This window comes from Notolepis coatsorum (genome assembly GCF_963971535.1).
Source record: "Notolepis coatsorum genome assembly, chromosome: 6".
In the NCBI taxonomy this organism is placed as follows: Eukaryota; Metazoa; Chordata; class Actinopteri; order Aulopiformes; family Paralepididae; genus Notolepis; species Notolepis coatsorum.
In genome coordinates this window covers 78989706-79015325 of record NC_140170.1, presented here as the reverse complement: position 1 = coordinate 79015325, position 25620 = coordinate 78989706, and the positions used below count along the sequence as shown (strand labels likewise).

Here is a 25620-nt window from a genome sequence, read left to right as displayed (position 1 = left end):
CGAGGGGGGGGATGACAGAATGTACTGTGTGCCAACATGGGTGTGACTGTGGGGTGTTAAAGGAACACGCCAACATTTTGGGAAATTAGCTTACCGTCTTCTCCAGAGAGAGACAAGACGATAGATACCAGTTTCCTCTCTATGCGTTCAGTAGGAAGCTATCTGACTGCACGTTAGCCTTGCTTAGCAAAATTAATGGAAGCGGACATGACCGGTTAGCCTAGGCATTGTCCAACTAACACCTCTCCCGAAGGCTAATCGGTCATGTCCGCCTCCATTGTGCTAAGCTAAGCTAATGTGCAGTTTGATTGATTGATTGATTGAAAACTTTATTAACAGATTGCAGAATGGGTACAATACAGTACAGCTCAATACACACAATTGTTAAGGGAATGCAGACCAGAGAAAGACTTTCGTCTTGTTTACATCAGGGTCCCCCATTTTCAATTCATCAGGACATATATGACATACATGACATACAGATAGACAGTACTGCTACATCTATACATTTATGACATACCAGATTTGCAAATACAGTACTGTTTGTGATACAAAAAGTCAGTGAGATAGCTTTCTACTGAACGCACAGAGAGGAAACTGGTATCTATCGTCTTGTCTCTCTTTGGAGAAGACAGTAAGCTAATTTCCCAAAATGTTGGAGTGTTCCTTTAAAGGTTGATTACGCCAATTCGCACCGACAGCTGACCTTCCCTACACACATCCAATATTGAGAACACTGAAGTCACGTATCTCTCTCTCTCTCCCTCACAAACATCTCGCCGCATCTCTGGGTGAGACACACTGTGGCCTAACCCATCTCCACAGTATCCCTCACCATGGCTACCACATTCAGTCTACCTCAATGATTACCAACAACAAAAAGCACCCCACAGAACTTCAGAGGGGAACTACGCCCAGTGTACGGATTCGTAACGTGTTATTCCTGTGATCTGAGACGGTGAACATACTGTACATTGAACAACTCTCCCGATTCCAAAATCTAGTGTGCTAAAAGTCAAATTTGTGATGACGTGGTATGAAGTCCGAAAGCTGCCCCCCCCTGTAGAAAATGAACGGGAACGTTATAGATGACATTGAGAGCCTATGAATACTACATGTTCTGTTTTCAGAACCGAGAACATGACCATAGAATAGCGTGTCATTCTCCCATTCATTGTCAATGGAGCCGCTCCAGACCTAATACCCAGTGACATCATGAGTTTGAGTCTTTGGTATAGAAAGCAGCTAATGTTCACAAATATTGATTGAACTTTCCTGGGCCGTGGAGATAACATACTGTATACATTCTTCATTTGTTCCCCTTTAACTGTAGAGCTCACCATAAGGAATCCAAAAGATTATGTAGCAGCCCACAAGTTAATGTTATTACTAGCTAACAGTTTATTTGACTACATACACTCTAAACATGTGGTTTTCTGGGTGGGTGAGGCTAAATAATAATAATCTCCCCCCCCCCCCCCCCCCCCCCCCAAAAGGTCACTCTCATCCCCCCCACCATGCCACCCCTCCCCCCACCACACACACACACACACACACAGTGTACGCCTTGCCTACATGTTCTGAAGAGTGTGTGTGTGTGTGTGTGTGTGTGTGTGTGTGTGTGTGTGTGTGTGTGTGTGTGTGTGTGTGTGTGTGTGTGTGTGTGTGTGTGTGTGTGACTCGCATGCACATGTCTATGTGTATCACAGAGTTGATAGGGGGAGTCTTAACACTAGAATAACCGGAATTCCATAGCTACTAGAAAGGCCATAACAATCATTCTGACTGCTCACATACCTGCCATATAATTTTCCATAATTTTAACGGATTTGTTATGTTAGGATAGGTCATGAGAAACATTAGGACAAGTGTACAATTGTAATTAATTGTATCGTTTATTAAGTCATTCATAATAACCTGTTAAACATAAAAGTGGAATATTAAAACTTGGTGCATGGTAGATATAGGGCCATAATATAATAGGCAAATACTATTCTATGTTTAGTACCAACAATGTGTCTGGTGGGACAGGAGACAAACTTTGAACCAATTCTTCTCAGTGTCACAACTTGTGTTCATAACAGTCGCCAGTAGGCTACTGATGCCTTTGTAGAGCAGGGCAAACGGCCTATTGAGATATTCAGTTCATTAATATGTGGCCTATAAAAGCTTAATTTCTCTCTTGGTTTTAACTTTTCTTTATGTTAGTATAAAAAAAAAAAAGAGCAACCAGAAATGATTGTTAGTCAATGAACACCTGCCAGAGTGGGTGTGTGGGGGGGGGGGGGGGGGGGGGGGGGAGAAAAAAAGAGCAAACATGGGACCATCTAAATTCTAAAACCTATGGGACCTCTATGTCCTTTTAGGTAGAAATACTCTCTTTTCTGTTTTGTAAATGTAATCTAAAACGAATTAAGACTAACACATATTATGAAAAGTCAAGGATCTGTTCCCACATGGCTTTTATTTCACAAAGCTATTACGTTTCTATTCAAAAACTCAAAAACAGTCCAAATGAACGCATCGATCGTCTCTCTAGTGGTACCAGACCCCTGTATTCTGCTAGTATAGCTGTGCCGTTATTAACCTCAACTTATTATTGTGGTAAAAATGTACCACCCTAACCATCCATCCTAACAATGTCCTTTTAATTGAGTCAGACGCGAGTCAACGTGAGATCTTGTACTACAGTCGTCCAGTCAATAGAAAACACCACAGTTGCCACTCAAGTATATAATGTCCATAACTAGTCTTCATCTAGATTAGATTAAAATGTATTGTACATACAGTATGTACATACACAGCACAAGTACAGTACAACGAAAATAAGTTTGGCATCCAACCAGAGTGCAAATGTAACAGTAAAGTGAAACAGCAATAATACACTGTACAGGTGGTTAAACTGCGTCCAAAATGTACAAGTTAGTACTACTGAGTGTAATGCTAATCAGGTGTATACACAGAGTGTATTATATAAAGACAGCATGACTACTACTGGCCAGCGGTGTAACTAGTAAGAGTATAGGATATGTACAGAAAGAGATATAGTAAGGGACTATAATGTGCAGGTAAGTACAGACAGAGCCTATAGGTATAATAATGCGGTGAGAATAAATATGTATTACTTAATCTCTAGTGTCTATATATCAGAAAGCACACTATGATGAATAAAGTAAATAAAACTCACAATTATTTTTGTATTATATATTAATGCGGTGAGGATAAATATATATTACTTAATCTCTATTGTCTATCAGAAAGCACACTATGATGAATAAAGTAAATAAAACTCACAATTATTTTTGTGTCGCGTCTCTCCCCAACAAAAGCGTCGCTTGCTATCTGGTTGGATATTGCAGCCGGTTTAACGCACTGTGGGGTTGTCGGTCGCCGCTATTCCGCTTAATTCAAGCCCGCCCTCCTCTCATCCACCAGGGTACTAAATGTTCTGCCCATGGGTTTTTTTTAACATCCGATCAACATGCTAGAGTAGTCGCCACATGGAGCAAAGAATTGAAATGACACCGGGGGAGGAGGCGGGGGAGAAGGGGAGGGCGCTTAGTGTACAAAAAAAATAAAAAAGGAAAAAATGAAGGGCAGGTCTTGGAGAGTAGCCACAAAGTAACACAATGTTCCGGCTGTACTGTAGCTGGTGAGAACACTGTGTTCCAACTAGACGCTCCTCTGACCTGTTAACCCGTTATGTGCCGAGCGCCTGCCGCACTCTCTGCTACTACACCCGAGAACAGGCTGTACTACTGCAGGGAGGAGGGAGAGAGCAGTGAGCGTGCTGTTCCCGGGAACTCAGAGAGAGACATACAGTCCGTGAACATTGCGTATACAAGGGTTCAGTGCCTTAAGGCTTGATTATAAATGCGTCAGTCTGTGGGACTAATTGCCTGGGTTTGTGGTATGGCGTAGTGTTGGTTTTATAGAGTTCAATTCAGACGTCACATTTTCTTGGAATATAAATGTCGATTTCGTAATGATGACCATGGGAGATAGGTAAATAATAAATAAATAGACTCGTGGAGCCCAAAGAAGGGGTCAATGTCAAAGTCAAAGTTAGCTTTATTGTCTATGTCATATTGTGCAAGACATGAAAGTTGAAATTACGTTTATCTCATTTCCACAGTGTATATAAAAAGATATAGACATGGACAATATAAACAACATAATAGTAGAAATGTAAGACACAATATACAAACACAATATACAGGACTGCAAGATATATACGTACAATATATACAATCAATTAGAATGAGCTAAACCCTTATTGTTTTATGACCAGTTTATTATTATACTTTATCGGGAACATAAACTATTATTTTCTGTCTCCATTCTCTCAATATCTCTGAAAAGTGTATAACGTGAAATAACAATTAGTCTAATAGAGAACAGTATAGCCAATGATTAGGTAATGGGGGGGGGGGGGTCGTTATAATTTAAGGTAAAATGTGAAACATTAGAAGATCATATCTGCCTTTTATTCAAATCAGTGATGTTTTTTCCATTTTTGAGTATAACACAAAACGTCCATCATGGCATTTAGATGCACAGACTGCTGTGCTGATATGACTTGAGGAGATAAGCAAAGCAATAGCCATCAAATAACTCTAAATGGTCATAATATATCACATATAAATTGGTCATAACTCCATTACAGTTTGTCCCATAGCGAATATGAAACTCACACATTTGAATTTGAACCTCCTTAAAGGGATAGTTGGGATTTTTGGACAGTAAAGTTGTATGAAATATACTTCAGAGTGAACTGAAACCAAAACGTCTTAATCCACACCACAACATGAAGTGAAATACGATTATTTGTATCCCTGAACAACAGTGAATATCACGGATTTACCCCGACCACTGCCACCACCGCAGAGCAGACCTTTAGCGATAACCCAAAATAGCTTTCATTCAAATCCTTTTAAATTTGGTGGTGCACATTTATGACCCCTAGAGGATGAACCCCATTGATTTCGTTGACCCCATGACCTTTCCTCCCGCGCCACCATCAGTCCACATGTTCAACTTATGATTGTGAACACGATAACTCTTTCATTCTGATCTTGTCACTTTTATGAACCCTATCACCGGTTCCTGACAGGCAGCGAGCGAGCGAACTGGAGACGAAATCGCGCGTGACACTGTCCTGATATGACGCAGCGCTTGTCCGAGTGTGTCTGTGTGTGTGTGTTTACCTGGAAGCACACGGGGGCAAAGCAGCCTGCGATTCTCAACCAATAAAAAGTGTTTAGGGGCGGGACTCGGCCGCGTAATCGCTCAACTAGAGACACAGCGAGCGAATATTTGAGGGGGGAACGACATCGCCGCTCAGTTCGCTGTCGCTCGCGGCAGGTCAGGATAGTCTGATTGAAACGAATACATTTTAATCATTTTCGCAATCACGCTCGCTCGCGTCGCTGCCTGTCAGGAAGGGGTGTATTAATTTTGATGACTCCATGACCTTTACTCTAGCACTATCACCAGGCCAAACTTAGAGGATGACCCCTAGAGGATGAACTCCATTGTTTTTAAATTTTATTATTAGTGTATCTCGAATACCTTTTTTTCAGATTCAGAGTTTTTTTCAGAGTTTTTATTTGCCACATGGAAACAATACAATCATAGAGTTTTTCGTTCAAATATTTTCTAATTTGCTATGCACATTCATGACTCAGAGAGAAAGCAGCCTATTGATGCTGGTGACCACATGACCTTTCTTCTAGGGCCACCATCTGGCAGAATGTTACATTTTAATGAGTCATGAAAGTGGTAGCCAGAGATGTGTCTACTCATGTTGTTACAATCACAGCCAGGGCCTCTCTCTCACCTGCTGCTTCTATGCCCTTATATGGGCAGCTTCCTATCCCTGCTTCCACATGCTGTCGCCCAGGATCAATCTGCACACCTGAGACTCGTCAGATCATCACCAGCCCTGATATGAGACCTGCGTTTCCTGCCACTCCTTGTTCGAGTGTTACTACACCTACCTTGGATCACACACCGCCCGGTCTATGCTGTTTCCCGAGACACCACCAGCCAGGAGTGACCCTGCTCGCACCTGTCGCACATTCTGATAATTTTACCCTGTCTGCTTGGTACCTAACAATTAAACATCCTAAACCGCCTCATTCTCCTCTCCCCTGTGTTCTGCTCTTGGGCTCAAGTTGACGCTACCCTAACAGAACACTCCATGTTCTGACCATGACGAACCCAGCACCACAGGACGCTGGAGAATTGGACCGGTTCCAGACCATCCTCAACAATCACGCAGGATTGGTAAACCAACACACACACACGCTCGCAGCGGCCTCTGCCCAAATCCAAGCCCTCACTGTCAGCTCCACTAAGCAAGACGAACAATTAAGTCGGATCGCCGCACACCTCTCTGCCCCGAGACCCCAGTCTCTATATAGGGAACCTCATGTTCCAGCACCCGAATGTTACGACAGAGACGTTACGAAGTGTCGCTCTTTTCTTTTTCAATGTTCGCTCGTGTTTGGACAACAGCCCCACACCTACCAGTCTGATAAATCTAAAATCGCTTACTTGTCGGGCCTCCAACGATTCTCCCCTCCTTTCTTCTTTTGTCGATTACATCGCCAAGCTGCGAGAAGTGTTTGATCACCCCCACGGAGGCCTGGATTGTTCAGCCGGCCTGCTAGCCGTCCGTCAGGGAAACCGCAGTGTTAGTGAATACTCCATCGATTTCCGTATACTAGCTGCAGCCTGCCGGCTCCGGGTGGAACGACGTCGCGTTAAAAGGCTTATTCTGTCAGGGCCTCAGTGATGTTCTCAAAGACGGGTTGGCTACCGGAGAAACACCGAACTCCTTGGACGAGCTAATTAACCTAGCCAGGAGCATGGACACTCCTCCGTTAACATCGCCGTGAGAGGGCTAGCGTTAGCCGCCCCCCCCCCCCCCCCCCCCCCCGTATCCGAATCACCTGGTTCTTCTTCCGCCATGCACAGCGCTAGTTTCGGCCCAGAACGTTATCCCCTCCAAGCCACCCCGCTCTCTTCCCCATCCTCGTCGGCTCACCTCTCCCCCGACGAGCGCCACCACAGGCTACAGTCCGGCGCGTGTTTGTACTGTGGTCAGCTCGGTCACTTCCGGGATTCATGCTCGCTACGCCCAAACGGAGGGGCTCGTCAGTGATGCTGGGCACTTTCTCGAGCCAAACCCCCCCCCAGTTCCCATCCTAATATGCAATTCGATGCCACTCTGAGTTGGAGTGACCAGTCACTTCCCCTGTCCGCTCTGGTTGAGTCCGGTGCAGACGAAAATTTCATAGACGCCGGCATAGTCTCCCGAGCCCGAATTGGTACCGACGCGCTAGCTGTCCCCCTCAATGCCAACGGTCTGAATGGGAAACTGCTTGCGCATGTTACTCGTCGCACCAAGCCGCTCCGTCTATTACTTTTGGGTAATCACAACGAAATTATCCAATTTCACGTCATCCATTCCCCCCATGCACCTATAGTTCTCGGCCAGCCCTGGTTAAAGCTACACAACTGGCCCACTGGTTCAGTCACCGGTTAGAGCGCCCACTGTCACGCCACATGCCTGCAGTCTGCTCGTCCTCCACTAGAGGTAGCAGATTCTCACGTTACTAATGAACCCATTGACCTCTCCGCTATTCCACCTGTTTATCATGATCTGGAGGCTGTTTTTAGTAAACAGCATGCCCTCTCCCTGCCGCCCAATCGTCTGTACGACTGTGCCATTGACCTGCTCCCCAGGGCCCCGCTCCCCTCTAGTCGTCTGTTCAATCTCTCGCGCCCGGAGAGGGAGTCCATGGAGAAATATGTCCATGAGTCCCTAGCCACGGGCATTATCACCCCCTCCTCCTCTCCTGTCGGCGCTGGTTTCTTTTTTGTTTCTAAGAAGGATGGTTCACTTCGCCCCTGTATTGACTACCGTGGCCTCAATAACATCACAGTCAAGAACAAGTACCCCCTGCCGTTGATAAACTCTGCTTTTGAACCCCTGCAAGGTGCCACCATTTTCACCAAGCTGGACCTCAGGAATGCCTATCACCTGGTCCGTATCCGGGAGGGGGACGAATGGAAGACAGCACATCCAGCATGTCCACCGGGTCCTCCAACGCCTACTGGAGAACAAATTGTTTATCAAAGCTGAGAAGTGTGAGTTCCACGTCACCTCCATCGGGTTCCTCGGTTACATTATTGAGAGTGGGCAAATCCGGGCGGATCCCGAGAAAATCAAGGCAGTGGTGGACTGGCCCAGGCCCGCCAATGTCAAGCAGCTCCAGCGCTTCCTGGGGTTTGCAAACTTTTACCTACATTTTATCAGGGACTACAGCCGGGTCGCCGCGCCCCTCACCCAACTCACGTCGCCCTCCGTGCCCTTCTCCTGGTCCGCTAAGGTGGAATCCGCCTTCTCGGAGCTGCGTAGGCGCTTCACCTCCACACCCATCCCCGTCCAGCCGGACACGTCCCGCCAGTTTGTGGGAGGTGTGGGAGCGGTCCTCTCCCAGCGCTCCTCTCTCGACCAGACGCTACACCCCTGCGCCTTCCTCTCTCGCCGCCTGTCCCCAGCGGAGGTCAACTATGACATTGGGAACCGGGAGCTCCTGGCGGTCAAGCTGGCATTGGAGGAGTGGAGGCACTGGCTGGAGGGTTCCGAGATCCCCTTCCTTGTGTGGACAGACCACAAGAACCTCGCCTACATCCAGACGGCCAAGCGCCTGAACTCCCACCAGGCCCGGTGGGCGCTGTTCTTCGGTCGGTTCAACTTCACCTTGACCTACAGGCTGTCCTGTCCTCCGCTGCCACAGGTCAGTCCCCCTTCGAATCTTCTCTGGGCTAGTACCAGCCCCCACTGTTCCCAACACAGGAAGAGGAGATTTCTGTCCCCTCGGTCCAGGCCCACCTCGCCGCTGCAGGAGGATATGGGAGGACACCAGGTCCACGCTGCTCCGCTCCGCTGACCGAAATCGCCGCTTTGCAGACCGCCACAGGACCCCAGCCCCCGACTACCAACCAGGTCAGATGGTTTGGCTCTCGTCTCGAGACCTTCCACTCAAATCCGTTTCCCGGAAGCTCTCGCCCCGTTTTGTTGGTCCATATGAGATTCTGTCAGTCATAAATCCCTCAGTCGTCAGGCTCAAGCTTCCGTCCCATATGCACATTCACCCCTCGTTTCATGTGTCACAGTTGAAGCCGGTGGCCTCCAGCCCTCTGTCCCCTCCAGCTCCGGAACTTCCTCCTCCTCGGATCATCGATGACCATCCTGCCTACACCGTCCAGCGGTTGCTGGGTGTGCGTCGCCGCGGCCGCGGGTTCCAGTACCTGGTGGACTGGGAGGGCTACGGTCCGGAGGAGCGCAGCTAGGTTTCCCGCCAGCTGATCCTGGATCGTACCCTCATCCGGGTCTTCCACCGAGCCAACCCTGGCAAGCCTGGATGGTCGCCAGGAGGCACCCGTAGAGGGGGGGGGGGGTCCTGTTACAATCACAGCCAGGGCCTCTCTCTCACGTGCTGCTTCCACGCCCTTATATGGGCAGCTTCCTATCCCTGCTTCCACACGCTGTCGCCCAGGATCAATCTGCACACCTGAGACTCGTCAGATCATCACCAGCCCTGATATGAGACCTGCGTTTCCTGCCACTCCTCGTCCATGTGTTGCTACACCTACCTTGGATCACACACCGCCCGGTCTATGCTGTTTCCCGAGACACCACCAGCCAGGACGTTTCCTGAGAATCGCAAGGAGTGACCCTGCTCGCACCTGTCGCACATTCTGATCATTTTACACTGTCTGCTTGGTACCTAACAATTAAACATCCTAAACCGCCTCATTCTCCTCTCCGCTGTGTTCTGCTCTTGGGCTCAAGTTGACGCTACCCTAATACATGTACAATAACTTTGCCATAAGAACCTATGAAGTCCGCCATATTGGAATTTCCACCATCTTGAATGATTGGAAAAACATTTTTTTTTTTATTATCTTCCACACATAATTAAACATTCTCTTCCACACATTCATTTTATGATGTGTTTTTATTGCTTTGTTTTTCATTTGTCGGAAGCTGCTGATATTGTTGTTCCATTGTGTTCTTTGACAGTGATATATTTTATGGCTGCCAGATTTTTATTTACCACCTTTTTTCTGATGATAAGCAACAGTTGTGATTGGAGGATCAAGAACAGAGGGCGGGCTTGAGATAGGTCAATTGAATCAAGAAGTTTATATACGGGCGGCTGAGTGGCGCAGTGGGCAAGGCGCTCGCCACTAACGCAGGAGACGCTGGTATCGAGCCCAGCTCTCGGTGTTGCTACCGGCTTGGCCGGCCGTCACACAAACACAATTGGCAGTGTTAGAGGGTGGGAAAGCCGGTGGGTGGGGATTGGACGTTGTGGACAGCGACTCCTACAGGTCGGTTGGGTGACGCCGGTGCGGCGGAAACAGGAAGTAGCAGGGGCAGCGTAAGCCTCCCATGCGTTACTCCTCGCCACTGAGAGTTCGAGCTGCTGCGGTGAAAAGATGCGACAGGCTGCCTCCTCATGTACCGGAGGGGACACATGGTGCAAGGCTTCTATCCTTACTACAGCCGACCAGTGGGAGGCATAGTCTAGCAACGTTCAAGACAGGGGAGGGAAGAATTGGATAATACGAAATTGGGATGGGAGAAAACTTTTAAATGGGGAGAAAAAGTGGATACAAAAAATTATATACCACTCAACTTTAACCTACAGTATTCCACTGAAAAATAGAACACCCTGTAGATCTAAACCAGTATTATTAGTAATATTCTGTTACTCAGGTTTGCACTATTACACTGGATTTAGACAGGTATTATTAGTAATATTCTGTTACCCAGGTTTGCGCTAGCTTAGACCGGATTCAGACCGGTATTATTAGTCATATTCTGTTACCCAGGTTTGCGCTAGTGCAGACAGGATTTAGACCGGTATTATTAGTCATCTTCCGTTACCCAGGTTTGCGCTAGCTTAGACCGGATTCAGACCGGTATTATTAGTCATATTCCGTTACCCAGGTTTGTGGTAGTGTAGACAGGATTTAGACCAGTATTATTAGTCCTCTTCTGTTACCCAGGTTTGTGTTAACGTAGACAGGATTTAGACCGGTATTATTAGTCATATTCCGTAAACCCAAGTTTGTGGTAGCGTAGACAGGATTTAGACCAGTATTATTAGTCATATATTCTGTTACCCAGGTTTGTGGTAGTGTAGACAGGATTTAGACCAGTATTATTAGTCATATATTCTGTTACCCAGGTTTGTGGTAGTGTAGACAGGATTTAGACCAGTATTATTAGTCATATATTCTGTTACCCAGGTTTGTGGTAGTGTAGACAGGATTTAGACCAGTATTATTAGTCATATATTCTGTTACCCAGGTTTGCGGTAGTGTAATCAGGATTTAGACCAGTATCATTAGTCATATATTCTGTTACCCAGGTTTGCGGTAGTGTAATCAGGATTTAGACCAGTATTATTAGTCATATATTCTGTTACCCAGGTTTGTGGTAGTGTAGACAGGATTTAGACCAGTATTATTAGTCATATATTCTGTTACCCAGGTTTGTGGTAGTGTAGACAGGATTTAGACCAGTATTATTAGTCATATATTCTGTTACCCAGGTTTGCGGTAGTGTAATCAGGATTTAGACCAGTATTATTAGTCATATATTCTGTTACCCAGGTTTGTGGTAGTGTAGACAGGATTTAGACCAGTATTATTAGTCATATATTCTGTTACCCAGGTTTGTGGTAGTGTAGACAGGATTTTGACCAGTATTATTAGTCATATATTCTGTTACCCAGGTTTGCGGTAGTGTAATCAGGATTTAGACCAGTATTATTAGTCATATATTCTGTTACCCAGGTTTGCGGTAGTGTAATCAGGATTTAGACCAGTATTATTAGTCATATATTCTGTTACCCAGGTTTGTGGCAGTGTAGACAGGATTTAGACCAGTATTATTAGTCATATATTCTGTTACCCAGGTTTGTGGTAGTGTAGACAGGATTTAGACCAGTATTATTAGTCATATATTCTGTTACCCAGGTTTGTGGTAGTGTAGACAGGATTTAGACCAGTATTATTAGTCATATATTCTGTTACCCAGGTTTGCGGTAGTGTAATCAGGATTTAGACCAGTATTATTAGTCATATATTCTGTTACCCAGGTTTGTGGTAGTGTAGACAGGATTTAGACCAGTATTATTAGTCATATATTCTGTTACCCAGGTTTGTGGTAGTGTAGACAGGATTTAGACCAGTATTATTAGTCATATATTCTGTTACCCAGGTTTGCGGTAGTGTAATCAGGATTTAGACCAGTATTATTAGTCATATATTCTGTTACCCAGGTTTGTGGTAGTGTAGACAGGATTTAGACCAGTCATATATTCTGTTACCCAGGTTTGTGGCAGCGTAGACAGGATTAAAGGGTGGTGGTGATGAAGCTGTTGCAGTTTGGCAGGGAGCCAGCGGTTATGAGGTGGAACATAATGTGCTTGTTAATTATAACAGTGACATAGCACAGGTGGAAATGATAGGACTGCAAACCCACAGGGATGTAATCGACACGGACTGAGATGTCTACCTTGAAGACGTGTTGGAAAGGAAACAACCCAGGGTGATAACTTGTCTCATTAAAGGTCCTAATTTGTTCACATCATTTCTGTAAGTCTATGGAACACATCTAAGTACGTGTTTTTTCTTTTCAATACAATTAATTGTTTCGTATTTTTAATCAAATACTACAGTGCACCTCAATCTATCGTTCCAATTTACAAGCTGTTTTGGGATGGGTTTTCCACCAGACCTGGATACATGCCAGTGTATCGTTAATGTTACCTTAGCAGCTAGCATCCATCACCACTAACATAAAGTTAAGCTAAAGCTAGAGGTGAGTAAACAGCCGAATACATCAGACTGGCACAGTAAAAGCAAATTTTTACTCGCAAGTTAGCCAACATTATTGATAGCTTTTGATGCTATAACGTAACATTAGCTAGCTGACAATTACACTTTTAAATTGACAAACATCATAATTCATATTCACATCATTCATGCCACAATTCAAAAACATATTTGTTTCTTGCTGTTGACTACGATTCATATTCCATATTCATATTTCCCAAATAGGGTCCCATGGAGGGACTTCACCTCTCTATAGGTTATTCTCACAGCGGGACTTCCGAAACTGCACTATAAGGCTGTCAAATATATCGCGTTAATATCGCGTTAACAGCGATAAGGCTGTCAAACAGTTAATTTTTTTAACTCAAGATTAACCAAAATTTTTTTTTTTTTTTTTTTACTAGACTTCACTCAGGTGTATTATTGATGCTCTCATTGATACTATGTTTGTTTCTGAAGTGTGTGTGTGTGTGTGTGTGTGTGTGTGTGTGTGTGTGTGTGTGTGTGTGTGTGTGTGTGTGTGTGTGTGTGTGTGTGTGTGTGTGTGTGTGTGTGAGATATAGAGAGAGAGGGGGGTGAGAGAGAGGAAGGGGCAAAAGACACACACACTGGGAGAGTGTGTGTGTGAGGGAGAGAGGGGGGTGTGTGATTAATCAGCCCTTGTGTGTGTGAATGTAACAAGTTCCTAACGTTTTCTTTCCCCTATTATTTCATGCACACTTTATTCATTGTTTTAAATTATTATTTTCTTTTAAGTTATTTTGTGCATCACTCTGTTTTGAATTTGATGCAAATTTGCAATGCATGAGGGTCATCCTTTTGTGTTAAATGGCTGCACAAAGCAAGCATTTGTTGACTCGCATGTTGATAAGAGTATTAGAACTTGAAAAAGATCTGTTAAGGTAAAAAATAAAATAAATAAAAATGCGATTAATTTGTGATTAATCGCGAGTTAACTATGGACAATCATGCGATTAATCGAGTTAAATATTTTAATCGTTTGACAGCACTCACATGTGGACAACCCCTCATTGTGTAAAAACAATGCAAAATGCAGGGAAATGCCATTTCTACAATAGGGGACCTTTAGGCTATTTGATGTTTTTTTTCCACTGTTTTGTATGGAATCCAATTTTCTGTGTATATATACTATGAATGTTGTGAAGGATCAGATTAAACCGAATATATATATTTATTTATATATATATATTTAAATAGTGTTTGTATATCGTTTGATATCCCCTGTATATTCTTTGTACAATATGCACTGAATATCCCTTTAGTCTACTAAACAGCCCATAATAGTTTCATTCTACCATTGGACGAGAGCCTGGCGCCAGGTTGCCATACCCCTAGGTTCAAGTTCAATCGTGCCGCCCAACATGTCGTGGCAAGCCCCGGTTCCGCGCAGGAATATGTCTGGCGAAATACGAATGGTACTATTTGTTCATAGCGCATATATATATGGCGCAAGTAAAGTAGAACTTTCTTTTAGTCCAGTTCTTTACCCTCCAACAGAGTGACAGACGCGAAGCCTCACCCACGACGCACGTGTGGTGTAGTAAGGCCTACTTGGCCTCAGAATAGGCATTGAGATATCGTGTGAATTAATAGTTGAATAGTCATAGTTTGGCACTATACCGTCGAGTTGGACGTATTCTATTAAGCTAATAATAGTCTATTTATGTATGGTGCATCGTTCGGTTAGAGTTCTAAAGTTATCAGTACCCCCATCGTTCCTGACGTTATCTGGACGCTTAACCAGGCTGGGCAGACCCCTAGTGGTGCTTGCATCCGAGGAGCTCCGGGCCAGGGCGACTGGACCTGTATATTGGATTACTCTACCCGGACGACGGCGAGCCTTCCGCGGCTTGGATTATGCTTTGGGTGCTTTGATTATTCCATGGATAACGGCCAACACTGCGGAGTGTTGGAACTACCCCCCGGAGAGGACTCCAGGTGAGACGGCGCTCTACACCAGTGAGGTCGCCTCACGTCTCTCCGTTGTGGACCGGCAGCTACCGTCCACCAGAGGGTCCAGCTGTATTCGTCTGCGGACCGAGGTTCTGTGGGCACCGTGTTCAAGACTTTGAATTCTCCCAAGAAACCGTCGGCCAGATGGGATACCGCCAGCGGCTTCTCTAACCCCCCCCTCCTACTGTCTTACAACCAGCGGGACCCCCCCCCCCTTAGTGTATCCAGCTATAATCATTCAAGTACCATCGCTATAGTTTCCTAAATATCCAGGTTGTATACTTACTCCCTGCGTAACCAGAGATTGGACATTCAATGTTGATTTACCTACGAATACTCATTTGCCATACAAGTGCATATTTCAAATCATAAGTGTAAACAAGTGAACGTTGTATATACCTTTTGCTATATTAAATATTCGATTTGTACATTTGTGTGGATTCGTTTCATCAGGTGGGAAAGTGTTCATCATACTTATATCATGTACTGGATGGCCAGAAGTTAAAGTACAAGAGGTAGTGGTATTAAATACCATATCTAACAATACAGTCAGGGAATTGTACCCCTCAGTTACAATGAAGGTGTAACTGTTTGTTGTATTGTGTTATTACTTGTTGTTTTTCATATTTGTTCATGCTGTGGGAGTGAATGGAGAGTACAGTAAGCATTCCAATGTACTTGTTACATATGGTTGAAAATATAAATCTTGAATCTGTAATTTAGTTTAAAATGAAAACCCTGCCATCAAACAGAATTCCCCTTTTTACAGATTTCCCATTATTCCTATCATATACTGTATGATAGCATCTCTCTCCCAAAGCCTAATGTATTGTTGACAGAGTCACCTGGGGAGCAAAAATAACTGGTCATGACAACGAGGTCCTCTTTAGCCTTAACTGGCGTGGTTTATTTTCTTATGTACATTTGCACCACGAGTGAAAGAGACAGAGGGGGAGGGAACAATCCATCTTATACCTGCTACCTGACGTCAGCTACAATAGCTGCGTCTCCTTACGCCTATAGCGGCCTCTTACTGTGGAACAGTTAAAGTGCAGTTACATACAATCATATTAACACTTACACTTAACACTCCCACTTATGAATGATGTGTATACTGTACAACTTTTCCAAGAAAAAAATACAGTTCAAAACATCAAAAGAACATGGCAGTCAATATTACATAACAGGCAATATTTTACACACCAAACATGACCCCTGCAAATCTTTTCAATTTCAGTTTGGAGACAGGCTTGGTCATAGCGTCTGCAACCATGTCGTCTGTAGGACAGTAAACAAGTGTCATCCTTTCTTCTCTGATGACAGATCTAATGAAGTGATATTTTATATCCACATGTTTACACCTCTGTCGGCACACAGGGTTTCTAGCAAGTGCAATGGTTCCCTGGTTGTCTTCATAAACAACAGTTTTCTTATATACATAGGTATCCATTCCTTCAAGCAGTTGTTCTAGATAAATACATTCCTGTATTGTCAAATATATTCGGCTTCACAAGTTGATAGTGCCACTGTGGGCTGTTTCTTTGTTTTCCATGAAACCAGTGAGCTGTCTGTACCCATACTCACACAATACCCTGTGGTACTTCTTCTGTCTGTGGCGTCTGCCGCCAAATCTGCATCACTATAGGCTTGAAGTCCTAAGCCCTCGCTGCTCTTTCTGAAACAAAGCTGTTTATCTGCTGTGCCTTTGAGATAACGAAAAACATGTTTTGCTGTAATCCAGTGCTCTTCTGTGGGATCAGCTAAATGCTGTGATCATTTACTCACTACAAAACATAGGTCAGGGCGAGTACATGTTGTCAAATAAATGAGGCTACCTACAGCTTCTCTGTACATTTTTACATCTGTCAATTTCTGAGCATCCTCTTGGTAGTCTAGCTTTTGATCACATGGTGTTTCCCTAGTTCTACATTCTTGCATGTCAAAACGATTCAGGATCTTTTCCACATATCTCTTCTGGGATATTTTTACACAGCTGGCAGACTGTTCGAAGTCCATGCCTAGAAAATGTTTTAACCTACCTAGGTCTTTAATTTTGAATCTGGTGGAGAGCATACTTTTCACCTGCTCTAGGTTTCTAGTGTTGTCTGCTGTGATGATTAAATCATCCACCCAAATCACAATTATCACTTTTCCTGACTCTTTTGACTCCTTTGTGTAAACACATGGGTCTACTGGGTTCTGTATGAAGTGATCTTCAATTAGACATGTATGAAGCATCTCGTTCCAATTTCGCCCAGACTGTTTCAGGCCGTAAATGGATTTTTCTAGCTTACACACTAGCGTCTCTCCTTTCTTCTCTTAACCTTCAGGTTGTTCCATATATATTTCTCTATCAATGGGTGCGTGCAGGTAGGCTGTCTTCACATCCATCTGGTGTAGAATCAAGCTGTCTTCAGCTGCCTTCTGCATCACTACCCGTACACTGGTCAGATTGGCTGTAGGGGAGAATGTCTCACCGTAGTCTATTCCTTCCCTCTGACTGTAGCCTTTAGCTACAAACCTGGCCTTGTACTTGTCGTGGCCTTCAATACCCTCCTTGATTGAGTACACCCATTTGCCTCCCACTGTCTGTCTACCCTCTGGTAACTTTGTTAGAGTAAAAGTATGATTGTCCTCTAGGGACCTCATCTCCTCATCCATTGCTCTCTCCCATTTTCCTGACTCAGGGGATATCATGGCCTCTTTAAAAGTCTGAGGTACACCACTCACTACTCTGTAGCAGTAATCTATGCTGGTAAGTGTACTGTCATCCTCGTCACTTTCTCTTTGGGCATAGTCTTTCAGATACTTTGGGGGATTATGTTCCCGGGAGGGATATCTCCCACTGCATGAGGCACGTGACGTCACCCTAGGGTGCTTCCCGTCATCATCCTCTGGGGGTTGTTGACTGTCTGTCTGCATGTCTGTGCTCAGTACACTAGGCCAGGGGTAGGCAACCCTAGGCACGCATGCCTGCATAGGCACGCGGGGGCATTTGCATAGGCACAGGGGGCAGCATTAAAAAAATAATAAAAGAAATTGCTTTGAAATATTATAGTGAAATATTTTGCACTGTTGTCGCATTTATCTTGTTGAAATCCTCCCACAGGTTCTTTTTACTACCACATATTTAATTGAGACCCTTTATTTGTTTATTATTTCAATTTAGCTGGAAATACATTGCTACATCATTCAGTAACATTTGCAGAGCCTTATAACAAAAACATTATTACGGTCACCATTGTGACCAGTGGGATTAATCAACACATTTTATTATTTATTTTTCTATTTCATTGACCATTGCACATGTTAAAAGCCATTTTCTTTACTCAAAATGTGAGTATTACCAAGTCAACTTGTGTTCTTAAAACAATGACAATAAACATAGTTTTATTAGGTTGAAATAATGTGGTTGTGTACTTATTTTTCTGTTATGGATTGAAAACTGAAAACCTTAATGCACAGTAACTGAACTCAATATTTTTAAGTTCTGGTAACTTATTATTATAATTTTTTTTACAGTGTAGTCTTGCGATCAATCAAAACTTATTTACACGATATACCTCACATTCACCCTCCATTCACATCCTGGTGTTCTCCTGGTGTTCTCCATTAGGCCTGTAGGTGGAGCTATGACAGCACACATACAGTACACACACCGATGGTGTGTGATGTGTCCAAAAATGAATGGGCAAATGTGAGTGAAATGGTCGCACTGTATGCAGCTGTTTGTCTGCATTGCATTCCCCCCCCCCCCCCCCCCCAACTCAGATTTAGGGTTGATACAACCATCATAATAATATTGTTAATAATAACAATAACAATAATGATGTAATAATGTAAAAATTATCATTAAAAAGACCTGATTATGAGAAAAAGAAATTACGATGCATGGAATATTGTTGAGGCACACTAGTTACAACTATATTTCAAACAGGCACTCCATGTCAAAAAGGTTGCTGACCCCTGCACTAGGCTGTGGTGTCTCTCTTTCTTCACACCCTACTCTGGAGTCCAGCTCTGGCTCCTGTGTCTGTGTCTCGTTCTCACAGGTTGTCTTTGTGACAAATTTTACAAACCTGTGCTTTTGCACTTTCCCTTTACCGGGATAGTAGACTAGAAAAGCGGGGCTGCCCTTGTCATGCCCTACAAAGAGTCCTTTTTCACACCTGGACTCGAGCTTTCCTCTGTCCTGTTGGTAAGTGTAACTGAGGGGTACAATTCCCTGACTGTATTGATAAGTATGGTATCATTAAACCACTACCGCTTTATGTACTTTAATTACTGGCCATACAGTACATGATATATAAATATGATGAACACTTCCCACATTGAATCGGTTCCACACAAAGGTATAATCAAGTATTTATTGCAGCAAAAGGTACATAATATACTTCTCTATTATACTTTGGATGCGCTTATAAGGCAAAGGAATATGCGTAGGCAAATCAATAATGAATGTCCATTCTCTGGTTACGCAGGAGGTAATTATACAACCTGAATCTTAGGGAATTATATCTATGGTACACTAGTAATATATAGCGGGAGATACTGGAAGGGTCCCCCCGGTTGTAAGCCAGCAGGGGTAGAGGATCTGTCGGTAGTAGAGAGTCTGGTCAACGATGACTAAGGAGACTCCAAGTACAGGAGACGGTGCAATAGTCTCTTGATCCACAGACGAATACAGCTGTTCTCCGTAGACTGTAGCTCCACAGTGAAGAAAGCTAGCCGGCCTCAGGCTCTCTGAGGCGCCGACTCGACCTGGCTCCTCACAGGGTAAATCCCACACGTGTAGGCGTCGGCGATTCTCCGCTCCATAAATCACAGGACCAAAGCAAATATAATCCAGCCGCAAAGGGCTATGTAGTCGTCGGGTAGATTAATCCAGTGTACATGTCCACACGGTTCTCGTCTAGGTCTCCTCGGGTGAAAGCGCCATGAAAGCAGCCCAGCCTGGATAAGCACTCTAGCTGATACGAGGAAGCGTTGGTGATGCTGGTCACTGTAGAACTTTAGCCGCACGATACACTATACACAAATAGACTATTACTGACTTAATAGAAATATGTCGCACTCGACGGTATAGCGCCAAACTCTGACAATTCAATTATTAATTCACACGCGGTCTCAATGCTCTATTCTGGGGCCAAACAGGCCATACTTCACCGCACGGAGTATCGTGGGTGAGGCTTCAACTTATTGGGTAACTCTAAGACTAAGTGCTTCTGTATTCACCTGCGCCATATTTATATGCACGGCGAACAAACTAGTGCCAATCTCATCTCTGTCTCGTATCCCTGGGCAAGGCCGGGCATGTCCAGACATGTCTTGACGGTGACTTTGAACCTGACTCCGGAGGCATGGCCCCTGGCGCCTGTGGACCGCTGTCCAATAGGAGAATGAAATATTATGGTCTGGTACTAGGCTAAAGGGATATTCCGTGTATATGTACAAGGAATATACAAGGAATATCAAACGATATACAAATACTATGCAATATATATCAATCAATAAATATATATATTCGGTTTAATCTGATCCTTTGTAACAGTAAGCATAACACACTGACCCAAACTTGTGCATCCTGGCTAGATCACACCTTTTTCCTGTCAGTGCTGTATACGGGGTGGTGCCCGTGTGCTTGTTAAAACACCGATTTCTGGTGTAAGCAGCTTCTTGTACCGCATAATGCCATAGACTCTTAGATAAGTTACCATCTATTAGCTTACACCTAGCCATTTCGAAAAGAGTGCGTCCTTCCCTCTCTGCTATCCCGTTCTGGTGCGGGGAGTAAGGACAGGACGTCTCGTGTCTGATCTTGTTCCTTCTCAGCAGTGATTGGAACTCTCTATTTGTGAACTCTGTTCCGTTATCGGACCTTAAGCATTTTATGCTGCCGTAAGGAGCTACATCTGCAAGGAATTTTTCTGTGGCCTGGAGTGTCTCTTTGCTCTGAGAAAGTAAACAAACACTGGCCCTGTACACACATCTGTAAAAGACTGTACATATTTAAAGCCACCTATGGACTCATTATTTACTGGACCGGCTAGATCTGTGTTAACTAGCTCAAGTGGTGTCTTTACTTTTTCCGTGGGACCTCTGTTCCTTGTTTGAGTGAACTTTCCCTTTATACACACATCACATTCTTTGTTAGGTCTATGCTTTTCACCGTTAATGTGCATGCCTACTGTCACCGCCTGCAGCTTCAGTATATCCTAGTAATTACAATGATCTCATGCCATGTCTGAATATCATGACTGACATTACACATATCATTTTCATTACATTCTATTTGTAGATAATACATTCTCTTGTACACCTCAATGTTAAACGTTGTACCGTCAGGCTCTAACATCTTTACCTTCATTGAAGAACACTTTGGCACCGTATGCAGTAGCAGATTTTACAGAGAATAGTTCTTGTGGGAACGATGGTATGTAGAGGGCGTTCTTCAACGTCACTGAAGACCTCACTGTCTATGAGGCATACCTGTGCGTCTCCTCTCCCCTGCGCCAACCCGAATGTGCGCTTCCCGTCTGCCAGCTCCATGCTGTGTCTCTCCGGCTCGAAGGTGCTGTCAAAGTTCTTGAATCGGTTCCTGTCGTTGATAATGTGGGACGACGCACCTGTGTCCACGATGTATCTTGCACGTGCGCGTACTGAGCTCTTTGTTCGCGCTTCTTTCTACACACTCTGTCCGGGTGTCCCGAAGTTCCACAGAAACTACACCAGACTGTTTTTGTGCATTTATCTTTTCGGTGACCCTTTTCTCCACATCGCCAACATGCCATCGCCGTCAGGGGTCCGGTCTTTCTCTTTGGCGCTGCCCGGGCCTTCATTACCCTTTCTCCCGCCTCTTCGGCGACCGGGTCTGAGTCTTCTGAGGCCTCGAAGTTCCGCAGCTTGGCCTTGAACTCCCCCAGCGACATGTCCGCTGAACTGTGTGTCACCAACAGTGTGAATGGTTTATACATCTCCGGTAGTCCCCTCATAACCATCGCCATCATTAGTCCATCGCTCTGTGCTTCTCCTGCGCTCTTGAGCGCCGTGATGATCTTTTCCGCCCTGATGACATATTCAGTCACAGTCTCTGTGTTAGCTTTCTTCAGCGCGGTCAACGTTATATACAGGGATACAATCTGGGGCCTACCTCTGCCAATGTAGTGTTCTCTTAACACTATTAGACACTCTCTGCCTTTGTCCTTTGTGTCCCGGAATATCACCCCCAAGCTCGTGTTGTCTAGGAGTGGTGCTAGCTCGCAGTATGCATCAGCATTCAGCTTTGTATCCAGGGCTTGCACGGCCGCCGTTATTTCTCCCGTGAGGCCCGTCAAGATTGACTTTTTCAGCCCCACTCCGTGCATACAGCACAACATTCGCTCTTCCCAGAGCTCGTATTCTTCTGCCCTTCTGTTAAACGTGGGCCACTTGCTCCTTCCTCTTGTCGCCATCTCTTGATGGTAGCGTAGCTTAACTGCCCGTTAGCTTAGCTTTAGCATCACGCGGTTCTCCCGCTGCTAAACTAGCCTATACTTTTCAGCTAACTAGCTATCGTTATTTTTGCTCTTCCGTGATCTGGGCCCATAACCTGTTGACAGAGTCACCTGGGGAGCAAAAATAACTGGTCATGACAACGAGGTCCTCTTTAACCTTAACTGGCGTGGTTTATTTTCTTATGTACATTTGCACCACGAGACCTACTCTCCTTGAGAGTTAGAGTGAAAGAGACAGAGGGGGAGGGAACATTCCCTCTTATACCTGCTACCTGACGTCAGCTACAATAGCTGCGTCTCCTTACGCCTATAGCGCCCTCTTACTGTGGAACAGTTAAAGTGCAGTTACATACAATCATATTAACACTTACACTTAACATGTATAATCATCAACATCAAGAAACAAAGCCCATAGTGCTGTTCCAGGTGATGCATTGGAGACTTTGTGGACCTTTTATTGTCGTGCTAACAGATATGAGCCAGAGAATGTTCCCATATCCTGGTGCTGTCCCTCAGTCACTGAAGCTGCTTCAGAATCTGTCTCCTGATGACATAATCAAAAGAGCCTTGGATCTTTTTTTTGTATTATTCTTATTATTCTTATTATTATTATTATTCTTATTATTATTATTATTATTATTATTATTATTATTATTATTATTATTATTATTATTATTATTTTTTTTTTTTTTTTTTTTTTTTTTTTATATTTTTTTTTTTACAAGACTTGAGTTAGAAAAAGCAGCCATGAAAATTAGGGCTGTCCTTTCTGTCTTTTTCATTAATAGCCATTTTGATGACAAATCAATGTGTTGATTTAATCCACAAGACAGCAAATCCTTTTTCCCATTATGTAATCATGAAGGAGCACGTCTTCCCTGTAATGTTCTCTGAGGATTCTGTCTTGGTATTATACAACTCCATATCTTTCAATGGCCAGTAGCTATGATTACATCATCATTACATCATCACTATCTAATCACACACATTGCACATTTCAAAAGGTTAAGTCAAGTGCTTACAAGAGGTGGGACTTTCATTTTCCAAGAAATAATTATTAAAAACCATAGACTAAAATTAATAATAAAAAAATAAAAAGTATGAACTGGAATGGAGAAACACAGCCCACGGAACTCTTTATAATAATGTGTAACCAGGCGGCCGGGTGGCGCAGTGGGCAAGGCGCTCGCCACCAACGCAGGAGATACAGTGGAACGTCCCACTCCACTGACACATGCCTCCTCTATTTGAACGACCACATCAAACAAGAGGTGGACGCGGGCAAATACTGCGGCATGGTCATGCTGGACCTACAAAAGGCCTTCGACACTGTCAATCACTCCATTCTAATGGACAAGCTAAAAGCAATTGGTTTTGATAGCTTATCAGTGAGCTGGATGCAATCCTACCTGGAGGGGAGAGAACAGATGGTAGAGGTAAACGGTACTCTATCCCCCCCCCTCACAGTGAGCTGTGGTGTTCCACAAGGAAGCATACTATGACCGCTACTCTTCCTAATTTATGCAAATGACATGTCGTCAGCCTCTGACTGCAACTTGTTCCTGTTTGCGGACAACTCAGCCCTGCTGGTCTCTGACAAGAACAAGTTGCAGGTTGAAAAAACCCTCAGCTCGGAACTAGGCAAAATCTGCATATGGCTTGCTGATAACAAACTATCATTACACATGGGCAAAACAGAGTCCATTCTCTTCAGTTCAAATAACAAACTCAGCAAGACCGACGGCTTCTCAGTTACAGTGGGTGACAATATTGTCACAAGGAAAGACGAAATTAACTACCTGGGTTCCATCCTAGAGGCAAATCTTTCCTGTGACAAAATGGCATCCAATGTAATAAAAAAAAGTCAACCAACGAACTAGATTCTTGTACCGGATCTCCTCTCTGGTAAACAAGAATACCCTGAAGACTCTAGCAGGAGCACTCATTCAAGGGTACTATGATTATGCGTGCACCTCATGGTACCAAAGCACCTCAAAGGCGCTTAAAACAAAATTACAAACATCACAAAACAAACTGGTCAGACTACTACTTGACCTGAACCCCAGAACCCACCTCACCCCTGCCCACTTTGACAACCTAGGATGGCTTAGAGTAGACGACAGAGTACAGCAACTTGCAATGGGCCTGGTCTACAAGATACACTATACGACCGGGGTGCCCATGTACATGTCAAAATACTTCCCAAAGGTCAGTGAATACCACAACCACTACACCAGAGGAAGCTCAACAAATCATGTTAAACCCAGATTCGGCTCAAACAAGGGACTAAACACGTTTCGCAATTATGCTACAACAATGTGGAACGCCCTACCCAAAGCTGTAAAGGAATGTGAATCCCTGCCCACATTCAAAACCGCTCTTAAAGAGCACCTACGGGAGGCTGCAATTCGAAACTGGCCACCGTAAATGCCCAAAACCCCCACCACCTCCTAATAGACAGTCTCCTTCCCACCGCATGTATATATTCCCTCCCCGCCGTATGTATATTTCTCTCCCACCCACCCACCCCCTCCTAATGTACAGTCCCCTCCCCATCATATGTATATACTCTGTCAGGATCTAGGGGTAACAGTAGAGTATATTTGAATACCGTTTATGTCACAAATGTATCAGTACTAAATACCTATATGTCCCTATGCCATAAATGTCATGTATGTTGTGTATGTCATAAATGTCTATATGAATTGAAAATGGGGGACCCTGATGGAAACAAGACAAACGTCTTTCTCAGGTCTGCATCCCCTTAACAATTGTATGTATTGAGCCGTACTGTATTGTACCCATTCTGCAATCTGTTAAATAAAGTTTTCATTCATTCATTCATTCATTCATTCATTCATTCATTCATTCATTCATTCATTCATTCATTCATTCATCGAGCCCAGCTCTCGGCGTTGCTTCCGGCTTGGCCGGCTGTCGTACTAACACAATTGGCAGTGTTAGAGGGTGGGAAAGCCGGTGGGTGGGTCCTGGTCGTTGTAAACAGCGACTCCTACAGTTCGGTCGGGGCGCCTGCTCAGCGAGGAAAGGATCTAAGGGGGTTAGTGTGATCCTTCCACACATTACACCCTCTCAGTGAGAGTCCGCGCTGCCAGGTGAAATGAAGCGGTTGATTGGCTACACATGTGTCGGAGGAAGCATGTGATAGCCTCCACTCTCCCAGACCGACTGTAGGGGGTAGGTGCGCAGCGACCAGGAAGGGGAT

At 44.3% G+C, this 25620-nt stretch overlaps 1 protein-coding gene across 2 annotated transcripts in view; it reads right to left on the bottom strand.

The window, feature by feature from the left end:
• fkbp5 (FKBP prolyl isomerase 5) overlaps window positions 1-3429 on the bottom strand; it is a 52514-nt gene extending 49085 nt beyond the window's left edge. For both annotated transcript variants that reach the window (XM_084316853.1, XM_084316854.1), the window contains exon 1: window positions 3295-3429. The gene's annotated coding sequence lies outside the window, so the exon portion shown is untranslated. The remainder of the gene's footprint in view (window positions 1-3294) is intronic.
• Window positions 3430-25620: the final 22191 nt, after the last annotated feature.